Source organism: Acomys minous, assembly GCF_964271855.1.
Source record: "Acomys minous genome assembly, chromosome: 15".
In the NCBI taxonomy this organism is placed as follows: Eukaryota; Metazoa; Chordata; class Mammalia; order Rodentia; family Muridae; genus Acomys; species Acomys minous.
The window spans coordinates 36,280,644-36,304,723 of NC_140497.1; the positions used below are offsets into that span (position 1 = coordinate 36,280,644).

Genomic DNA, 24,080 nt, shown 5'->3' on the forward strand with positions numbered 1-24,080 from the left:
CTGGCACTGGAATTACAGACAGTTGTGAACCAAATGACACGGGTACTGAGAACTCAACTCTGTTTTTTGTTTGTTTGTTTGTTTGTTTTTGGTTTGGGGGTTTTGTTTGTTTGTTTTGTTTTTTTGAGACAGGGTTTCTCTGTGTTAGTCTTGGTTGTCCTGGACTCACTTTGTAGACCAGGCCGGCCTCGAACTCACAGCGATCTGCCTGCCTCTGCCTTCCGAGTGCTGAGATTAAAGGCGTGCGCCACCACACAGCCAGTGTTTTTAACCTTTGAGCTGTTTCATATTTTTACAAGGACAAAATAGCAGAAGGGAATATCCAAAAATATGCAATAGATCATTCCTAAAACTGAAAGAGAAATCTCTACAAATGAAGCGGGCCGTCTTCAGTAACAGAACCCAAGATGAGAGTGAGGACGGCCAGGATGTAGCTGGAAGGCCGGAGCAATGCAGATACCCCAGAAGAAACCAAACTACCCCTGCATTCAAACACTAACTTTCTAGAAATATCAGCTCTTCTGTGACAAAAGCATGCGTCACGAGGTGGGAGATGGCTCCATGGACAAAGCACTTGTAAGCTCAGATCCTTATCACCCACAGAAAAACTGAGCCAAAGTAGCAGCCCATGTGCAATCCCAGCCACACGAGAGAGGGATGCCCCGGGAAAGCTAGCTATCGGGACTAGTTCAACCCTGCCTCAGTAAGTTAAATGGAAAACAACTGAAAACTTCTGGCCTCTACACATGTGCACACCTGTACATTTCACACACACACACAAGCATACATGCATTCACTCACATGAATGTGTGCGCATGTGCATGTGCATGCATGTGCGTGTGCGCACATATTTGTGACTACTTACTCTCTTTATACACATGTCTCAGGCTACAGTTTCAGATTTGGGTACTCTGAATGATTTAAATGTTTGGCTATATTTAACTAGAGGTTCTCCCTGAGAGAAGGACACACATCTGACAGAACCATGCACGCCCATGTCTGGGTCTCTCTGTCTGTGTCTCTCAGATTTTATGAGTGCTCTATCTGCATGTGCACCTACAGGCCAGAAGAGGGCATCAGATTCAAGTATAGATGGTTGCTGGGAATTCAACTCAGGACCTCTGGAAAAGAAGGCAGTGTTCTTATCCACTGAGCCATCGCTCCAGCCCCACGACTTTTCTCTTAAGAGGACTTTGTCAAGACACTTTCTCTTTAAGGCTAACTCTGCCTTATTGCTTCTCCCTTTAAAACTGACGGGGGAAACGGCATAGTCAGCCTTCAACAGCATACAGGGCTACACAGAAGTTCAAACTGAGCCCTGCCCCCCTCGTCCCCTCCTTTTGCCTCAGGGACTGTCCTTGCGGGTTGCTGCTGCAGGTTAGGAACACTCTGCTGCAGAGAAGCCGTCCCCAGTCACCACGTCTTCCGACTATGGCTCCACAACACAGCATTGACATGGCTCTCACAGATGAAATCAGCCATGACCCCTTTTTGATGTGCTGAAGAGAAGCAAAGAGCTCACCTCCCAGACCATTTCGTTCATCACAACAGCAAAGTTCTTCACCTACTCCTCAGAATGCTGGGAAATGACCCGAGAAGAACTTCCAACTACAACAGCCCCTCAAGGACACAAAACCCTGACGTGTTTTCACTTACCCTCCCCATGGCATGAAATCTGGCCATGGCTGTGCGAGCCTGGGCCTTTGCAGCCCACAGAGTCCATAGCAGCAGCAAGCAGCTCTAATGCAGCCAAGCTGGGTCTGTCTCTCTCCTCGGTCCTCGCTTGAAAGTTGATAATGGCCCTGTGTCCACATGCCCCTTCCTGAAAACCTAACACAGCCCTAAGCTACAGGAGCACTACCTAGGCCATTATAAGTGGTTATTGACACCACCTGGCATGAACGCTACCGTTTACCCCCTAAGTGGCACTGACGTGTGTCCCAAATTGTCCTGCTATTGCACTGTGGCCCCAGGACTGGCAGTATCAACAGAAACACACATCTTGAACTTTATGGTAGATCTTCAAACTCTGGGGCCCAGCAACATATTCTCCCGGTAGTTCTACCACACACTAAGATTTAGGAGCCTCTAATCTAGAAGTTTAAGAGCTTAAAATACAGTGCCAAAGAGATCTGGGTTCAAATCTCTGTTCTACAGCACACTCACTGTACTACCTGGAGCAACTTAGTCACCACAAGATCCCCAACCCCTCAGGTGTTTGTTTTGTTTTGTTTTTCCCCAAAGAAGACAGTAGGAGTAGGAAAGGATAAAATTTAAATAAAGGTCACTTTGTTGGTTAGTTTTGTGTCAACTTGACCCAAGCTGGGGTCATTTAGGAAGAGAGACCCTCAACTGAGAAAATATCCCTGCCAGATTGGTTTGTGGGCAAGCCTGTGGTACATTTTCTTGATTGATTGATTGATTGATTGATTGATGGTGTATGAGGGCCCAGCCCTCCCCCGGGCTGGTGGCCCTGGGTGCTGCAAGAAAGCAGACTGAGCCAGCAGCCATGAGGAGCAAGCCAGTCAGTCAGCAGCACCCCTCCATGGCTGCTGCATCTGCTCCTGCCTCCAGCTTCCTGCCTGGTCTTCCGTTCATGAAGGACTGTGCTCAGGAAACGGAAGCTAAAATAAACCCCGTCTCTCCAACATGCTTTGCTCAGGGTGTTTTAATTACTGCAATAGAACCCTAACTAAAACAGGTAGACAGTGAAGGGCTTGGTGAACAGCAAATTTCAAAATGTGTTGGGTAAGTTAGGTGAGTCTCAAAGATGTTAAAAGCAATGCGTTCAAATGCAACCACTTCCACATTTACTGTGTAATTGTAAAGTATGAACACAATTTGAGTTTTAAAAAAAAATCATGGTTTTAGAATTGTACTCAAAATCTACCTCATAGCATAAGCTGTCCAGGAAAATACTATTTTTCTTCTCATAAAGGAATTATATGCCATATCAAAAGATCTCGTGCCAAGAAAGTGATCTTGTCCACATCCACCACCCAAAGAGCACCTCTCTGACCTCCTCACGGCTGTCTGCCCAGAAGCAACTGTGGTGTGTTGCCCAGCCTGATTTGAGGACTCTCGTTAATGTCAGATGGAGGCTGTCAAGTGGTACACAGCCTGAGGAGATGAGGACTCGGGAGCTGGAAAGGCAAGCTGAAAGGACAAGAGGAAGAACTTGTACCTGCTGCCAAGCTGACACGTGTGAGCCTGAGTATGAGGCACATATACTCATTATGAGAAAAAATTTGAGAAGCTTCAGGACGTGTGCTATGATCGCAAGCCGTGCTGATGCCACTGCATTTGCAGATGATTCTGTTTTCCTCCCTCTGGACTGGTCAATGAGCTTTTATTTAGCTGTCGCTGTTGTCAGCGCAGAACTACATTTGCAGGTATAAATCTGACTGTGACTCAGACAGACAGCCCTTCAGAATCCTCATTCAGGAAAAAGCTAATGCAAATTCCTCCCTCCAGTGTGACTTTAAGAGGGAATTGCATGCTTTATTTTCTGCATCTGTACAGCATAATTTCGGCTGGATTCCAGCCACACATAAAACCATCAGGCATATACTGACAGATGTCAAAGTGTAATGACTGAGCCATCTGATTAGAACACTGTGGCCAGGTACACACAATCAGAACCAAGCAGACAGCTATGCTGCTTTTCTGACCCTGGAAAGTCACTGTGATAGGCTAGTTAGCTTTTAGAAACACAATCTCCAATCTCAGCAGAGTCTCTCCCCAAACCTCCAACTCCTATTTCAGACAATCGCATCCTGGCCATTTGCTTACTCTAGCAGGGAAATGACCTGGAGGGTTCAGTCTGCCTTCTGCACCTAATGCCCAGCTCTGCAGTTACCTCACCAGCACGCTCTGTGTAAGAAATGCTTGGGAGTGACTGGCACTTGAAAGGGCACATCATGTATACTGTGGTTTGGGGGACCAGATATACTACTAACAAACAGACACTTCTGTGCTTCCAATAGTCTATGTGCAAAAAAAAGGTGTACATTTTTGCATATGGCAATTGTACTACTACTAATATTTTTTAAAAACCTCTAGGCTAAGTGAAGTAATAAGTAACATCGCACGATTCCATCACATAAAATTAATACCCCGCCCATAAATCCATAAGCAGAGAACAGGCTGGTTACCAGAAGACAAGGAGAGGGTACCACAGACTCCTATGGGAACTCTCTCCAACAGAATACAGGCCTGCAGTTACACAGTGCTGTGGCTGTCACTGGTAACCCATGTTACATAAATGCTGCCTCAATCAGTTGTTTTAAACAGTAGTAACAAGCATATAAGAAAGCCAAGGCTCCAAGTGAATAAAGTGCTTTCACGAGAGACAATAAATAATTAAAAACGAGGAAATGCTCAACATCCCCAATAATAAAAAGGAATGCCAAGTACAACAACACTCGGGCTGCATTTCAAGCCTATTACACTATCAAGGCTTAGCTTGGGCTTTGTTTGAGTAAGGGAGCTCAGGCCAGTGATAATATGGAAAAATCAGTTACTTTCACTCACATGCAATGCCCCCCCCCTTTTTTTTTAAGACAAGGTTTCTCTGTGTAGCCTTGGCTGTCCTGGAACTCTCTTTGTAGACCAGGCTAGCCTCAAACTCACAGCGATCCACCTGCCTCTGCCTCTCGAGTGCTGGGATTAAAGGAGTGTGCCACCACGCCTAGCTACATGCAATGCTTTTTATGAAACAACTTGACAGTATTAAAAATAACAGATGAGTAAAAATAAAAGAAGTGAACCAGCAAGGTAGTTTAGCAGGTCCATGACAATTCCAGAAGCCCACACTGGAAGGAGAGAGCCGAGTCGTCCCCCGCAGCTGGCCTGGGGTTCCTGGTCTCCCTCAGTCCTGCTCTTACCTGGCGTCCTTCAGTGCAGAGCCACCCTTACAGTACAGCCGGGATGTAATAAATGCTGATTAAATAAATGACAATTAGAAAGGAAGGCCGAGGGTTTCTAAATTATTCTTTTGGAATTTTTCCATTTATGGCAGGGTATAGTAAGAAGTACATACTTCTTTAATCCCAGCACTGGGAAGGAGGCCAAGGCAGAGGAGGCAGGCAGGTCTCTGAGTTTGAGGCCAGCCTGAGCTGCACAGAAAGTTCTAGACCAGCCAGCCCTACATAGTAAGCCCTGTCTTTTTTTTTTTTTAATTTAAATTTTTTTAAGGTCCATCTGTATACCTTGATAGTAAGTGCATTTGAGCAAACAGCAATGTGAAGGCTGGCGTTAGGGTGACGGCACCTGACGTACCGCCTGACAACTGGAACAGAAGAGAGAGCATCTTTCAGTTCTGTACCAGATCTGTGATTCATTTTTATTTATTACAGTTGTGTTATGAATCACCATGTATCTCGGATGTTCCAGGACTTGAGCAAGTTTCTTGTTGTGTTAGTGCTTTTACTCCACAAAGGAAAACAGATCAGTCAAGCAAACACTTTAACCTGAGCTCTTCTCCCTGCCAAGAGCCAAGAAAAATTTACTTGTCAGATTACTTGGTTTTGAAAAATGGGTTGAGAATATAAGTGGTCGTGCCAGCCAAGAAGGTAGGGAATGCCTGACAGGAAGCAGTCTTCTTAGAGAACTGATACCCAAATCGAAGCCCGCCAAGATGGCTGCCTCATCCAGCCTGCCGCTCAACAGCACTATGGATGCCACGGAGGTGCCAGCTGCCCAGGGAGGAAGAGTGGACAGGCTCGAGCACTCACACAGCACAACCCCAGCCTCCCGTCACTCTGGGGACAGCCCTGTTATGTCTCGTTTAAAGAGGCTGAGAAATGGCTGAAACGGACCTTTATGACTTTTGTCAAAGCTGCAGAACTTGGGAGAACTTTTTAAAATCCCTTTATCCTTACTATAGAGGAATAATCTCAGTTAACAGTAGGATGCTTCCTCGGGCTGGGTTTATTAAATAATAGATACATGTGTACAAATAATTTTTAAAAATACAGAGTTCACAAAGTTGAGATCATACTAAATAAACTATACACACACCATAGCTTTGAATCTCAGCTTTAAAAATTCGTCTTTTAGGGCTGGAGAGATACCTACATAGTTAAGAATACTGGTGATTCTTCCAGAGGATCCAGGCTTAATTCCCAACGCCCACATGACAACTCACAACTGTCTTTAATTCCAGTTCCAGGGATTAGACAACGTCTTCTAGCCTCTGAGGACACCAGGCACACAAGGTGCACAGACACACATGAAGGCAAAACACCCATGTGCGCAAAAAAAAAAAAGAATGCCTCCTTTATACTCCATCTTAGTTAGGGTTTCTATTGCTGTGAGGAGACACCATGACCATGGCAACTCTTACAGAGGAAAACACTCACTTTGGGCTGGCTTCCAGTTCACGTTTAGCCCATCATCAACACGGCGGGAAACATGGCAGTGTGTAGACAGAAGGTAGCTGAGACTTCTACATCCAGATCCAAAGGCAGCAGGAAGACATTGTCACACTGTGTCTGGCCTGAGTATCTGCGACCTTAAAGCCTGCCTCCACAGTGACATACCTCCTCCAAAAAGGCCCCACCTCCCAGCAGTGTCCTGGGGCCTATGGGGGCCATTTTTATTCAAACCACCATATAATGCCACCATAAAGACTACATAAACCAAAAGCGTATGCTGTAACTAAAGCCCCTCCATTTCCCAAAGTGATAGTTATTGCAGGAGTTTGGTACTTTCCTGGTTCGGGCATTTACTAGTAAATCCCTAGCAGTTAAACAAAGAATACACACATTTTTAAAGTTACAAGATGTCCATTTTTTTTTTAAAGTAGCAAAACCTCAATGTGTGTTAGATGTGCTTTTAAAGATTATATTGGTACTAAGACATTGTAATCCTTGGGCTGAAGCTTGGTAGGTAATGAATTGCAAGACTGAAGATATGAGTTCAATTCTCAGAACCTACATTTAAAAGGGGGGAGGGGGAGGGGGGGGCCCAGGGGCTGGGAATGGCTGCTGATATGAACTTAGAACCCCAGCACTGGGGAGTTGGAGAAAGGAGGCCCCAAGGCTCACTCAGCCAGGCTAGCCCATTTGGTAGGCTCCAGGGCAACAAGAGACTCATCTCAAAGGAACAGAGCGGCATTCTTGAGGATGACACCTGAGATTGTCCTCTGGACTACACATGCATGCCCACACCAGTACATGTGCGCCTCACATGCACACAGGAATGAACACTCACACACATGCAGACACACACATCAGAGAGCAAAACAAGAATGGAATCCTCACACGTGCTCTTTTGCACATCTATAGTCTCCCACAGCGGAAGAATTGCGTGTGCCTGCATTCCACCAGCCTGGAGACTGTCTAGGGATCGGCTAACCTAATTACTACTCACGGAGGATACCTGTGAGACCAGATCTGCTTCTGGGTTTGGGGTGTCCTGTTTTTAATATCGCAAGTACATGAGATATTCTGGAAATGCGACCCGAGTCTAAACATGAAACTCATGTATGCTTCATATATGACTCACACACACATCGCCTGAAGGTAATTGTATAAAATAATTTTAATACTTTGGTGCGTGAAATGAGATTTCATGGTGTGGAAGTTTTCACTTGTGGTGCTCTGTCCCAGGCTCACATGGGTTTGGATTTGGCAACATTTTGGGGTTCCGATTGGAGCTATGTGTGAGCCGCCTGTCGTGAGAGGCCCTTCAGTGCTTGCTTTGCTTCATCTTAAAGCTGTGTCACTGGGTTTGGTCTACAGCAGATCCTTACACATTCTGAATGTTAACCTCTTGGAGTTGCAAGTACTTCATGGAGATGCTGCTCACCTCCTGACTCTGTGGGTGAGTGGAGGGACGGTTATTTTTAAATGCTGGGGAGGCTGGCTGGCCAGCTAGTGAGAATAAAAGCTAAACCCTAGCTCCATCTTCCACCAGGATTAATTTCAGATAAGTCAGGTTACATGGGAAAAAAATGAAACTGACTAGAAGAAAAGAGGGCAAGTATGCGAATGTACTAAGAGGAAGTCACCAAGACCCTTGAACAATTCAGGCTTCTATTCCTTCACTTGGGTGTTTCCACTGTTGTCCTTTAAGAGCACATGCCACTGAAAGGAAATACCAGGAAAACAAAACCATACTATAGAATTATGGCCATGGCTTATGGCGCTGGTCTGTTTACTACGGCCAACAGGATAATTAATAAGTATTAGAAAGGTATTAAAGATTGGTGAGAAAAGAGATCTGAGGGAAATGTATATAAATTTATATTGCAACCTTGTTTCACTAGACCCACACTGGGGATCACTGTCTTAGACCAATAAAAGACTGGTGAGGTGGCTCAGATGATAAAGGCTCTTTAGATCACCACACCCTACAGCCTGAGTTCAGTTCCCAGGAACCACATGGTAGAAGGACAGAACTGACTCCTATAAGCTGTCCTCTGACCTCCACACATGCACGTGTGTGCACACCCACGTGCGCGCGCGCACACACATACACACAAAAATATAATTTTAAGACACCCTCCCCAGGAAACAAAACAGAATTTACAGATAGCTCTAAGGCTAGATAAAACTTACCACTTACTTGGCCTGTAACAAGCATTTAATTTTCTTCCTTCCTCCCCCTGTCCCCTCCACCTCCCACCGCCCTTCTCTCTTTTGGACTGTAACAGGGAATGGTAGAAGCCAGTAGCCGTTAACTTTGGAATGTGAGTCTAACAGTGTCCTGCACTGGACAGACCCCAGGCCAGTGGCTACTGCCGCTGCAACTTTTTGGCAATGCAAACTTTCCAGTTCCTCTCACAGAAACCCGGCTTGCCAGCTCTCCCTCGTTAACAAGCTCTCCACATCGCTCTGAGGTCCTTCTGCAGCGATGCTTGCCACGAGGGGATGAGAAGTGGAAAGCCAGCTCCTTTGCTGTGATACCATGAAGTAAGACACAGAGCTCAGTTCTGCCCTCTGGCGGTTTGTCCGGTACACAATGGCGGCCTCTCCATCTCCATCTCACGCCGACATGCTTACTTTGGAAATGAATGATGTTTTACTACACATCTTATGACACTATCAGAAAATTATTCAGCTAATGAGGTAGCTATGTGCACAATGGAAGTAGGTGGGTAGTTGGTTAACACAAAATAATCCTCATAACAACAGCATGACCATTTTGCCTTCTGTTTCCCGACTGCCATAAAATGAGCCCCTGACAGACCACTCCTCAAGGCATGCCGGCATCACCACATCTGAAACCCACCAGTCAGCTAGCCATGTGCTGAAACTCCCAGGACAGTGAGCCACAAATCTGTCCTCCTTTGAAGGCAGAACAATTATTTTCCAACGAATCACTGACTTTTCGTTACCGTTTCTGCAGATTCCGTATTTGTTTAAAGGGGTAAGAACTCTACCTGCCTGAGTCCACACACATGGGCACCCTGCGTCCACCAAGTCCACCTGGCCAGCCTGCCTCCAAGAAAGTTCCCTGGTCTGGGCCATTGGCAGTCATGTTACAGCTTAAGAAATCTAAGGTTGCTTTTAATATGGTAGGCAAAAAATATTGACATAGTGCTCTACACCCACCGGACATCGGGGAAGGAGGAAAAACCTGCAGGTATCCAACAAGCTTCCTCACGAAACGCATCAGCATTCCTTCTCCTCCCACTTTCCCACCTTTGGCCATTTCTCTTTCTCACCGCGTTTGTCCTTTAAGATTCAATATCTTAACAGCTAATTTTAAAACTTGCTGAAGAAGCCGTCCTCATCTCTTGGATGGCACTAATTAGTGACATTTTGTAAGCTTGGAAAATGTTTTTCTGTAGGCTCAATTTTCTTAACCAATATATTTTATTAACAACTTAGTCACCGAGCATACGTCACTTATAACCCAACTAACCAAACCAATAGGAAATGAGGATTAATGGACACAATAGCAAAACCATAAGGATATCAGTTCCTAGGAGTGATTCTCCTGGCACAATCTGCAGGATTTCTTCTGCTGGAACCTAGAGTAACCAGAACCCAAAACCTCAGCAGGAGCTGGAGCCCCAAAGCCTTCCCTCGAGCAGTTCTCTCTAGGAGCTTCTCGAAGTGCAGCGATAAACAGCCAATACTATCCCAAGTCTCCAAAGGCCCCGCCTCCAGTTCTGGGCTCATTTATATATCTCCTCCCAGAGTCTGTTCATGGGATCTTTTCAGCTGGCAACAATCAAGCTCCCGCACGGGATGGTCAGTCTTCTAGTGAATTAAGCTCACCTGTTCTCTCATGAGACCGTTCTGATCCCGCACTTGGGATCCTAAAAAACAGGTTTATCTCTCCTTCATTTTTCCATTCAGATGTGTCAGTGTTTGCATTTTTTAGTGTGTCCAGGTCCCAGAAGTCCCACTGGTTTTTCTTCTTTGTATGCCAAGCACCTAGCAAGGTATGAGGTGCCTGAGAAACATACCTTAAGGAAAAACAATGAATGTGTGGTTTCCAGCCAGCTGTTTCTACCCAGCAATGCCACAGGACTGTCTAATACCACAATAAGTGTAACTCCTGTAAAGTATAGTACTTGATTTCCCCTCTGGAACTGCCTCCCTCAGCCTTATCTCTCCCCTCAGACCATCCAATCTTAGAAGATGGCAGCATCACTAACGCAGATGTTCAAGTCACACCCAGGAAGCATCTGGCTGACCTCCCCGGCCCCCCGCCCCCCAGAATACAGCCTCGGTTCATACAACTGTCTCTCTGCAGCCCACCTCTCTAACCAAAGCTCCTAGTGTGCCTGCTGCCTGACCTGCCACTGGAGCGTGGTATGCTTGCATTCTACCCTCGGCACTCACTTCGCCACACAGCAGCTGTAGTCTTTTGAAAACAATTTTTAAAATCTTGTTATAGTAGGAACCAGGCATGGTGGTGCCCACCTTTACTCCCAGCACGCAGGAGACAAAAGCAGGCAGATCTCTGTGAGTCTGAGATCAGCATGGTCTACATTGTGAGTTCCAGAACAGCCAGTGCTCAAACAAACAAACAAACAAACAAACAAAAAGGAAAGACAAAAAAAGGCCTAAAATGTTAGGAGGAAATAACAGGAATGCATCTTCTTGGTAAAAACACTGTGGTACTTAGCAAACGCTTAAGTTGACATATTCTTGTTTTCAGAAAGGCCTTCCATGACAGGCACAACAAAGTCTCTCTAGACTTTACATGGAGCCAGGGAAATGCAGGGAATGCTCTTTTTTTTTTAAAAAAAAAATATTTACTTATTATTATGTATACAGTGCTCTACCTGCACATACACCTGCATTCCAGAAGAGGGCATCAGATCACATTATAGATGGTTGTGAGCCACCATGCAGTTGCTGGGAATTGAACTCAGGACCTCTGGAAGAGTAGACAGTGCTCTTAACCACTGAGCCATCTCTCTAGCCTGGGAATGCTCTTTATATAAGCAATATGGCTGCAGTTCACCTAATGATATACCTTGGACTTTTCATGTTGCCATTGTATTTCCTTCACTGCTGAGACCACAGTCGATTGATTTGGTCTTTGATGTATAATCTGGTGCTGATGGGGTTTTAAGCATCCTCAAACAACACAGTATCCTTGGATAAGGTCTAGCTGAGATGCTGAGCAGTATGTTGTCTGATGTAGGTTTATAAAGGTGACCTAAGAAGGGTGGCACTTGCCACACAGCTGCACACACACACAAAGTATGTGGGTCAGTGACTGGTGCGAGGTGCTGGACTTGGGACAGTTTTGGGTTGCCGCGGGCCTGAAGCCTCTCTTTCTGAAAGGAGTGCTCAGCTACATCACAGAGGTCTGGCTAGCCAGCAAAGCCAGATCTTTCACGGACAGGACTTTAACTGACCTATACGGAACTGTCTAAGTGTCTGGCGTGCAGTGATCGTCCTGTGCCCTGCAGTAGAGACTGCACACTACACCCAGACACTGTAGCATTGAAGGCCATGAAGGCATCAGACCAGATTCCTAGACAATTAAATCCAGTCTGACTCTTCCAAAGAAAGCTTTGAGAAGGCAAATGAGTCAGACAACGCGGTACACCTGCAGCTGCTCGTTCTGGACAAAAAAAACATAGCCAGAAAGCACGCTTGCTTTTTCAAAGACTGTAGACATGCTGAAATGGATGTCTCAGTCTATTAAATGTTACTGATATAACTCAATACAGTCAGATTCTACAGAATATCCTTACACATATTTTACATAGGATGCCTTACTTAAGAGGAGGGAACACTCTTCTTTATATGTTCCTAAATCCTGAAGCACACCAAAAGAGATAATAGGCATTTATAGTCTCTGACCGGGATCCTACAATGTCTCTGTCTTAAATTATTTTCCCTTTTAAACGTACAAAATCTCTATTTAAGTTATCAGCATTGGAATCCAATTTGACATCTTTGTAGTAGATGTAATATTTGACCAAGATTTGAGCTTCTAACACACATTTTAGTGACTGACTGACTGCCCGTGTGATGGTTTACATGAGACCTTCCTTATTTGAGGCTCAGTTGACCAGCTGTATGAGCAGAGGGCCACTAGAATTTACAAGCTGCTTATTTCCTTAGCAGCACTGACCAATACGAGCGTGCTTTCTGTCACAGATCCCTTCATGCCTTACTGATACACTCTTCCTCTCTGCACACCCCCCATGACTCCCACCTTCCTGGGGAGGGGGCGGGGAACAACAGTTGGGACTCCTTCTTCACGTTCAGGGCATCTGGCTCTGTTGACCACATCTGTCCCGACAACGACGGCTCCCATCAGTTACACTAAGTCCCTCCCACAATCCGCACTAGCTTTTGTAAGTATTTATTTTCCTAAGTCGCCGCGTGCTGCCCCTGAGTACAGCATGCATACAGATGGAAAGAATCACACAGACTTTCTAAAGCTCCTAGACTGGAATTTCAAGACTCAAATATCAGAAAACCGAGCAACACTCCTAAGCAGCCTAGGAATGACATTAACATGCTACAAATCAGTTCCATACCACGCGTTTGCTTTGCTAGTTAGACATATGGCTGGATTTTTCTACCTCTGTGGAGACTTTCTCTGGTGCTGCTGCCTCCTCCTCTCTAGCCTGTGTTTTCTTCTGGCATAGCACCAGATCCGCCAAGCACTACAAATTCGAACTATGGAATGAGAGGTATGTCTGATAACTTCAGAGATCAGCCCTCCGCCGTAAACAAACTCGCATGCCCTCTGAGCTTAGCCTCAGATTCGATTTGAGGCAAACAAAAGTCACAAGGCTGAATGCCAGCAGAGGGGACAAGGTGACGGGGCAGGGCTGGGAGAGCTCTAAATATGCTTCTCCATCACTGCTAACATAAATACTGCTTCTTCACTGTACGGAGACCAGAGCCTCCCTGCGCTTCAGACTGTTAGTGCAGGGTTAGAAAGGAGCTCGCTAGAGTCGCTGTGACTACGAGGTGCTCTGCCCCCACGTGCTTTCCCCAGCTCTCCCTTATCAGGGCCACAGCCTTAGTTAGTAATTGAGCTGGTTCTACAGGTGCAAGTATGTTCAAGATTAAATAGAACAAAAAATATAAAATAAATGGTTTAAGGATTTGCTCAACTCAAAAAGGAAATGTCAACTGAGGTATGCTTAGCTCAACTGACTTTTCAAGACTGAGTTTCTCTGTGTAACATCCCTGGCTGTCCTGGAGCTCACTCTGTAGACCAGGTTGGCCTTGAACTCACAGAGATCTGCCTGGCTCTGCCTCCCAAGTGCTGGGATTAAAGTTGTTTGCCACCATACCTGGCTTAATTGAACTATGAGAGAAGGAAAAAAAAAACCACTTTTTTGTTTGTTTGGTTTTTTGAGATAGGGTTTCTTTGTGTAGCCTTGGCTGTCCTTGACTTGATTTGTAGGCCAGGCTGGCCTCAAACTCACAAAGATCCACCTGTCTCTGCCTCCTGAGTGCTGGGATTAAAGGTGTGTGCCACCAGGCCTGGCTTAAAACCAAAACAAAACAAAACAAAACACCAAACAAACTTCTTAAAGAAAACAGAAAGTGACAATACAAGTTTTTAAACACTCAAGGCTTATGCACAGGTGTCAGGTTGTATCACAGAGACGTTTTACTTTTTTTTTTTTACCTGTAGAATAAGACACGGCTCTAGAGCTAAGAGAATACTTCTGTTCTTGGGAAACATGCTAAACATCCTAGGAGTGACATGACTTCTGTAATCTGTCTTCAAACATTACAGCAAAGGCAAGGAAACATATATATTCCTATTTCACACAAAGTACACACAAGTGCAGAATAATTCACACACGCAGAGGCGACGTAACAACTATGACAGAGTTCATTGCCGAGCACACATATATACATTTATACATTGAAGTATTCATTCCACCGTTTCATGTTTCTCTCTCGACTTTTGTTGAAAGAAAAAAAAAACTCCTGGGGCTGGCAAGATGGCTCACTGGGTAAAAGTTCTTGCTGCACAAGCCTGAGGACCCAGGTTTGATCCCTGAAACCCACGGTGGGAGGAAACCAACTCTGAAAGTTGTCCTCTGATGTAGGAGTGTAGCACACGTGCACTTGGGCGCACTCACATCCCCCACAAACACACTAAATAAAAATAACATTAAACCCTTTCTTATTAAGGAACTTCCAGTAACAGCTGTGACTCACTGCATGTATTTGTATGTATTATATATGCACATATATGTATTATATATGTATATCCGCATATTTGTATGTATTATTTTTTGTCTGTTTGTTTGTTTGTTTAAAAGGAGGCAGGCACAGCCAAGCATGATGATGCCAACACTCAGGAGTAAAAAGGCTGGGGGATCATGAGTACCAGACCAATCTGAGCTATATAGTAAGACTCTGCCTTGAAAACATAACAAAAGGGGCTGGGGATATCATGCAGCAATTAAGAGCACTGGCCGTTGGGTGTCTTCCAGAGGGCCTGAGTTCAGTTCCCAGTACCCACACAGTGGCTCACAACTGTCACCAACTGTAGTCCCAGGAGACCAGATGACCTCTTCTAGTTTGAGGGCACTGGATACACATGGTACACTGTCGTAAAGTTAGATACTCACACATAAAATAAATAAAATCTTTTTTAAAAAAATTTAAAACATAAATACAAAAGGCCAAAGGGCCAGCAGACAAGAGAATCTTAATTAGGGGTGAGAGAGAGCGATGGCAGAGGAGTGACTTAGCAGACCAGAAAAAAGGGGACCTGAGTTACCAAAGAAAAAGCTCAGAAACAGATCAACTTCTACTGCGACAGCCTAGAATGGGGTTCGAGCATCAGAGACCTCACAGTATGCTGTGCCTGTGAAGGCTCCCTCAGAACCTGTTAGGAAACAGCCAACCACAGCGCCTGGCCAACACTGAAGAATTAGTTAGTTCTCTGATGAGGCCCAATCGGAGGTGCTGTTAGCTTGCAGGCAAGCATCTGGTGCAGCTTAAAGAAAAAGTACCTTGTTAAAAACAAAAAAGGAAGGGAAGATGAACTCACTGACCAGCAAGCTTCCCTTCCCATCGCTTGTGGGGAACCCAGGGAACTGGGCTAACACTTGTCCAGCTGGTGACTGACTGGTTGAGCTACACCATGGAATGCTAACTAGGCCAAGGAGAAAGGCAGACTGCTGGGATGCTCTAGTAAAACAAGGGCTGTGCTTGCCAGCCACACAGCAGCTAGCACAGGGCTTCCACGTGGTTCTTTGTGTCTCCTTCTTCAATATGACTAACAGCTGTATGTGTCATGAAAGGTCAGGTGACGTTGCAGCACAAAACACCAAATCTCATGTCCTTCTCCCTCAAGCTGAGCCCAACACTCTCCTAGATGGCTCTCCAGGCTGCGGGCCTCCACAGTGTGGCTCTGCATCCATGACTGCATCCTTGATGTGCAACAATTCCAACCCAGGACAAGTGTGAGATACCAGGAGCGAGAACACACACATACATCACCTCTGCTCTCAACCCACTGGCCAAAGCCAGTTCTTAAGAGAAAGGGTGGTTAATCCATGGCTCTGACAGAGGTGGATAGTGGTGGAAGGGAGTTGGAAGGCGCAAACCAGAATGGTTGAGATTAGTTACCCCATGTTCAGACTATATGATAATATACTAAGATGCCCCCAAACCTCCAGCAAAAGCTCTTGGAACCAACCAACAAATGTATCAAAGCAGAGGATTCACAACCAGGAGCTTTTGATAGTGAGCTGCATGAGAACAAATTCGGAAGAACATTCCACTCGCTGCCTCAACAAGCAAGGAATAGGCCTAACCAAGGAAGGGAAAGACACCACCAACTACAGTCACAAAACACTGAAGAAAGTGGGGGGACCGGAACATGGAAAGACATCCCATGTCCGTGGGTTGACGTACTGTGAGGTGGGCGTATTACTGAAAGTCATCTACAGATTCAATGCAATCTCCAGCACAAAAGACTCAAGTCAAAGCATCCTGTTGGGGGAAAAAATTCTATAAAGAGCGAAAGAAGGGAAACACCAGACATCGACCTCTGACCTCCACACACATACACCCGTGCATTCCCCCCTCCCCCCACACACAAAAGTAGGAAAACAGGTTTTTTTTTAAACCCTAATGCTGGGAAGTCAACCCATAAATGTTTTTAAACAAAGATAAACACTGAACTGTCACGTATGTTGTGTGGTCCACCCTGGAGAAAGAGACTCTAAAGAGGACCAGTAGAGGAAGGACCCTGCGGTGGAAACCCACCGTGTGCTCACTCATCGTGTGCAGGTACAACTGACCAGCGGGAAGTTGTAAAATCTTTAAAAGTCATTCCCCAATTTTCATTTTTAACATCGTAAAACTTCCTGTTGTCTCTATTTATTGCTTACAAACTCATCCCTAAGAGAAATCTCACAAGAAGTTTTAAAGTTAAAATTTTCTTAGATGTAAATATAGCTTCAGTACTCTAAAATAATAGAAAAGCATGAAATATAAGGATATTAGCAACATAGTAGCCTTTGAGTATGAACGGCGTTTTAGTGAGCGTTAGGTCGATAGTTACTATAAATGGCACACTTTGCTCTTCCTCCTGTCTTCTGTGTTTCTGTCTTTGTGTGGGTAGGCGTAAAAGAGAACCCAGGCCTCTCTTACTGAGTCACTATCTCGCTTTTGCTCTGTCACTCTTCGCCTCGCTGCCTTGAGACAAGGTCTCTCACTGACCCTGCTGGAGCTTGTGATTCTTCCACTGTCCGGGTGGCCGCGAGCATCGGGGATCTGTCTCTCTAGGACTACAGGTGTTGTGTGGCCACACCTAAGAACAGACCCTCGAGCACACCCAGCCACTGTGCCGTCTCCCAGCCTTGCCCTGGCTTGGTTGTGTAGCGGGGTCTCATTCTGTGCCCCAGTCTGGCCTCTAACTCACCAGCCTCCCTTCCACCTTAGCATCCAATAAGCTAGGGCTGCAGGCATGCACCGCCCCCCCCCCCACCTTGGCTGGGCAGCCTCTTATTTACATGCCTTTTTCTGGTCAACATCCTAGTCAAAGATGTTGACTCCATAAACTCCACCCGCTAGGAGGTTACTGTCCACTGGGAAGATAAAGCATGCCCAAGCTGTTTCTAGGGCAGGCAGTTGGTGCTAGGAATCTTGAAGGCAGCCGAGAAACAGCAGTGGCTGATGATGGGGGAAAATGTCCCTGTGGCTGCATTTGAAATGGCTGGCCCCGTAAACTCTCAGTAGCCACTCTCCCTTATTTTACAAAGCAGCAAAACATACTAATTTAGGCAAATCACTCCTGCAAAATGCCATTCTACGGGAGACAGTGATGAACACGTCTCTGTCTAGTTATGCACCATGCTTTCAGTACACAGTAGAAGCAGCAATAGAATAGTGAGACTGTGCCCCCTCTAGCGCACCCCCTCCCCTCCATCAGACCTCACAACAGTCCACAAATCCCCAAACCTGTTCTCCTTTCCAGCCCTGCCCATCACAGGCATGTAGGCCTCTGAATGCTCTTTCTGCTCTGAGCCTCAGTTAGGCTGGCCTGGCTTGGGAGCTGCACCACCCTTCTCCAAACCACGACCCCCAACCACCCAACCCCACTGAGTCGTTCTGTGGCTTCATCCTAAAGCCGTTTTACGGCCAGATGAGAGATCATGGGTCTTTTCTGGAAGGAACCTGACCGAGGGCACAGCAACCGTTCATCTGATGGTTTTGTCTTTTTAGGTTAATGAGCATTTGGACCGCTAATCCTCCGGCATTATTTCTGCTGCAGCTTTATGTTCAATTGGCCCAACAAAGCTACTATTCTCTAAATAATTTGAGACTCTGTTTTCCAAAGAAAACAATTGTCCTTCAATTACCCTGTTTTAAAGCACAAATTAGTGTCCAAGAAAAAGTGTTGGTTTTAGAGGAACTTTTCAACTTCAGCAAATGTCTCCCTCTCTGTTACATAAAGTAACACGGGATTAGGCTTTTTAAAAAGGTTTCTGGGACACAGCAAAAATTCTTAACACTTTTTGATAATACAATCGTTAAAGACAGTAATTAGCCGGTTTACGGTTTGTGTGGCACTTCTTCACACTGTCTTGAATGCCCATAATTCCCTGCTTTCTTTAGCATGAGCACTGTGCCAAGTCAACAAGTACGTACAAAGTATTCCTACCATCCACGGGCATTCCATGGGCATCTGATGGCCACCCAAAAAACAGTGGTAAAATACTGTCCATAACAGTATAAAAACATGTATGTTATATCTGTGGTATCTTCCTCAAACCTTAAAACTTTTATAGAAACACATATTTCAGCAGCTGTAGCCAAAATAAAATAAATTCCTTACATGCTAATTTATAAACTTGCACATTATTGATCATTTAGTTCTATTCATTAGTTCTATTTTTAACATAAACTCTCTCTTTCATGACATAAAATATGATTTCATACATAAAGATGGTTTTTTTTTATCTTGAAAATTTTTTAACGCATGCCAACTGTAAAGTATTTTCCAATGTGTGAGGGCAATGTCTATTGCCTTTGTTTTCCATCTTTCTACTTAATGACTTTTACCTCCCGGCATGCGCTGGGCAGCTCAAGGGCACACAGGAGGAATCTTGCATAACACACTCCCCTCACGGCTGCTGTCCTCGGAGTTGCTAAGCTTCATCATCCGTTAAGTAGAACAGATTCTCGTCATCACAGCAAAGTCAAGGCCCAGAGACCCTGACATGGCCGGGGCCAAAGTGAAGCCTACAGTTCCCAAAATACAGCCGCGCAGAGAAGTGAGAGTAGGGTCCAGCCTCATCCCTCCGCCGCTTCCTGGACTTCTGCCATTTAACCATGTCCGACTGTCGGCTTTTTCATCAGTGAAACAATAGAACTGGATTCAAATGCCCAAGGTTAATTCATGCTTGAAAAACTTAACGATTTCTTAGGTTCCCCGTAAATAGAAATCTAAATGACTCTTAATTGGTAGTAGGCTCTAACCATTTTGTTTTAAGCTGACAGATGCTGCTTCAGTGAATCAAGTGGAAGACCACCGAGGAACACCTGAAGACCACCGAGGAACACCTGCAGCCTCCACCAGCACCTGCACATATATAGTCCCACATATGTGTACATGTATACACACATACCATACACACACAGATACATGAAAAGAAGGACTGTATTCCTTGGCCACATTAAAGACCTGTCTCCTTTGGTGATGTCCTGTGTTCACTATGATGGCTTGCCCCCAACAGATTCACATATGATGGTGAGCTGGGACAGGCACCACATCTCCCAACCCCCTGGAACCACGAGGACAATACATTTAAGTTCTGATACAGGATGAACTGAACTCTGCGCTTGCACGAGGTGCGTTGCGCCATCTTAGGAGAGCTTCAGAGATTATTAGCTCTCAGGCAGAAGGCTAGGGATGCCCTATTGTCCACCTCAAGGCGTGCCATCTGTATTCTTTATAAGCTATTGTCCACTTTTTGTTATGTACTCGAGATAACACTTGGGGATCCAGATGTGTCCACATTGATTGGTGGCGCCTCCAGAGCACACAGAATAGCAAACACCAGAAAGGCGTGACGCATAGTGACAGAATTAATGCTGAAAGCTGGACATAAGTGACGGGGGCAGGGTGGGGGGAGGGGAGACAACACTGTGCCTTGACTGAAATGGGTGTTCCTCTGGTCATGATGACGGATGCTTAAAGTAGATACCAGCTCGGCCCTGTTGCACTCATTTATTCCAACTCCTCAATGTGCAAAACTCTGTGAGGTCCAGACAAAGAGTTTCCCCTTTACAAATCGCTACAGTACAGAAATGTGGCACATCATCCAGAGCTAGTGAGGGAAAATGCTTCTGGAACTCAAACATTCTGCTCACGAGCCCCACCATCTTTTTTGTTTTGTTTTGTTTTGTTTTTGAGACAGGGTTTCTCTGTGTAGCCCTGGCTGACCTGGACTTGCTTTGTAGACCAGGCTGGCCTTGAACTCACAGCAATCCACCTGCCTCTGCCTCCTGAGTGTTGGGATTAAAGGCATGCACCTTTAAAAAAATTTTTTTCAAGATTCATTATTTTAAAGATTTATTTATTTATTTTTAAGATTTATTTATTTATTCATTTTATGTACGAGTGCTCTATCTGAATGTACACTTGCATGCCAGAAGAGGGCATCAGATCACATTATAGATGGTTGTGAGCCACCATGTGCTTGCCAGGAACTGAACTCACAATCTCTGGAAGAACAGTGCTCTTAACCTCTTAACATCTCTCCAGCACCCCCACCTTTTCTTTTTTCTTTTGAGACAAGGTTTCTCTGTGTAGCCCTGGCTGTCCTGGACTCACTTTTTAAACTAGGCTGGCCTCGAACGCACATCAATCCTCCTGCCTCTGCCTCCCCAAGTACTGCAGGCCCACGATCTTGAACCATCCAACAATACAACTGTAAGCTGAACAGGCATGGCTTTAATATAAAGAAAACGTTTGCACTGAGCAGTGGTGGTGCACGCCTTTAATCCCAGTGCTCAGGAGGCAGAGGCAGGAGTAGCTCGGGCTACACAGAAAAACTCTATCTCAAAAAACAAACAAAAAGAAAGAAAGAAAATGTTTGCAATAAAAGTTCTAAATGTCTTTCCAAATTCTATTACTTTATAGAAAATGAGGGCAATTTAAAATAAAAGCTTTTCGCCAGTCGGTGGTGGTGCACGCCTTTAACACACAGAGACAGGCGATCTCTGTGAGTTCAAGGCCAGGCTGGTTACAAAGTTAGTCCAGGACAGCCAAGGCTACACAGAGAAACCCTGTCTTGAAAAACCATAAATAAATAAAATAGAAGCTTTTCAACCACTGTCTTTCTCCAGGCCCTGGATGGGTAAAGCTGCTGGAGAGAAAGGCACAACTTGGGGAAAGGAAGTTCAGTGCATTGGAAAGCTGGAAGAAGAAAGCTTTAGTTTCAAGTTCCCATTTCTCACACACAATCCAAGTTACTAGATTAAATGCACATTCTACGAGCTGCCTGAGGCCCGTGACTCTTCCTTGTAAGTGCATACTGAACCGTGCAGTGATCAAGGTATTTTGGAGACACTGTAAAAGAGGCGTGTTGTCGTCTGCAATGTGTCCAACGTATATGGCTTTGACTAAACGTTGTGAACCAAAACAAAAGCAATTTCTAAAAAATCAAATAATTATTTTGGGTCCAAAGGTAGTTCACTATACTATATTTGATTACAAAGATGTAGGATTGGGGGCAAAAGTTAAAGCTTAAATGTCATGCTAGCTTTAAAAGTTCCTTTACTACCTGTACGTTTCTACATTCTTTGTAACAGTAATTAAATTTAAGCCCCAATGGGCTCTGTTCCCATTTGCCGTGAGTCTGAAGGCATGAGAAGTATGTAGCATTTATACAACAGGAAATATCTAGAAGCATTCTGCTGTGGTTTCCTTCCCCCACACCCCCTTCCACACCCATTCCTTAAACTGCTTTCAAAAGGCCTGTTGTGTTCTTGAAAAACCTAAACTCTAGCTACTAATAAAAAATAGTGTACCTATTCCTCAGCGTGTTTAGATACCACACCGCCACCGGTTGCATTTATGGCTTAGGCAGCTTCTCAGGCCCAGCACCTGACCCCTAATGCTCAAATATTTTAATGCCATGCAGGTCAAATATGCTTTTCTGGTGTTATCAGCGTGGAATTTAGGAGGCAAAGGAGAGAGCTTACCAACTCAACTCAGCATACCAAATGCCGGTCAAGAGGCCCTTCCCCCATCTGACACGAATGTGAGTGGACACTCAAGTCAGAAGAGGCACTTTCACCCCTCTCCACCACCAAACCAGGCCCCACTCCCTGACCTACCCTCAAATTCACTTGCCCAGCCATGGTTTGAATCCTCACAGGCATTTACCCTGCCGACGCACGGCTGAAACCAACAGAATATGCAGCCTACAGGCCCAGGAGTGCCTGCCGTATGTTAGAGGTGGAGACCTGGGTGGTGCTGAAGGCAACTGGGCACCAGCACTAGGGAATAGCTATTAGTGTCTTTATTAAATGCCCCAAATGTGCCTTTTCTACAGATTCTTTGGCCATGAAAAACTACTACGGTGATTGTGCCACGGCAACATCATCCTGGAGGTCACGCACGTATACATAGGTACCTCACACTGAAGGCTGTCACACTATGGGAACATCACCCTGGAGGTCACGCACATATATAGGTACCTCACACTGATGGCTGTCACACTATGGGAACATCAGCCTGGAGGTCACGCACATATATAGGTACCTCACATTGACGGCTGTCACACTATGGGAACATCACCCTGGAGGTCACGTGTATATATAGGTACCTCACACTAAAGGCTGTCACACTATGGGAACATCACCCTGGAGGTCACGCGTATATATAGGTACATCACACTGAAGGCTGTCACACTATAGGAACATCACCCTGGAGGTCATGCTATGGATGCACCACATCGGAGGCTGTCGCACAGAACTGGCACAAGGCCAGCTGAAATTGGTCTGTCCACTTGAAAACATGTGCCCACACCCCAGAAGCCAATCCATGCCCAGGAACCTCTCAGTTCCACCAAAGAGTATATTTATAAAGTCAGGCTGGCCTAAGCCCAAGCTTATCCGGTGACCCTCACCCACCCAAAGAGCTTACGTCTCTGCTGGTTCCAAAGACAGGCATATTACAAGGTTCCCCTCCCAGTGTAGAATTGGCTGAAATTTTTTTCTTAAGATATTCTTGACTAAAAACAAACAAAAAAACAGGAAGAATCAATGACTTTGCTCTAACTTTCTGTCTTTTGAGATTTCTAACTATGCCAATCACTTAAAAAACAAAAAAGTGCAAAATCATGTAATGTACTTGTACAAAGTTATATATCCCCAAATAAAGTAAAGGAAGCTTAAACACCATGCAATCTGACAAAGTGAAATCAGAGCACCACATGACTCTTCCGTGGACCTTCTTAATTGCTGCTCACAGAATTTATTTTGCCCACACTGTGAGAGAATTTTAATTTCAGTTCCATTTTCTCATTAGCTACAAAAACTCTAAAAGTACCGTTTTGTTAAATTGAGTCAATCCCAACTGAATAGAGTAATTCAGAAACCTGCTTCAACTGTCCATAAGAATACTAATTTCATTTTATCTAAAATTAATACATCTTGGAACATTAAAGCAAGCCACTCCCACCTGCCACCTTATTTGATGATTCAATTCTATTTATAATTAAGTTATAAAATTATAAGGCACCCAAAAGCAAGATCACAAATCACTTTTGTATTATGACCTAGAAAATACCATCCCTTCATAAAATGGAAAAATATCTAAATTGATTTTTAATAACTTTGGGTAAGTACCTTCCACAGTGAATAACATAAGCCAGGGGCTACTTTCATAGTCATGTAGCAAGGGCCCCTCACCTGGGTCAAGTCAAACAGTCAAACGAAAAGCAGTAAGGAAGCACAGACAGACCTTACCTGACATGGCTGTGCTCCAAAATCACTAACTTAGCACTCAGTTTCTTCATTTGATCGGCCCCATGGCAAACCAGAGATGACTGAACCTCAGTTTACCTAAATGAAGGCCCATAGCCTCCCTATCATGTTTGTTTGTTTGTTTGTTTGTTTGTTTGTTTTGACACAACCAGTCCCTGTAGC

The 24,080-nt window shown here is 44.9% G+C and overlaps 1 protein-coding gene across 1 annotated transcript in view; it reads right to left on the reverse strand.

Moving 5' to 3' along the window:
- WWC2 (WW and C2 domain containing 2) overlaps window positions 1-24,080 on the reverse strand; it is a 176,072-nt gene that overhangs the window by 100,843 nt on the left and 51,149 nt on the right. The gene's annotated exons all lie outside the window — the stretch shown is intronic.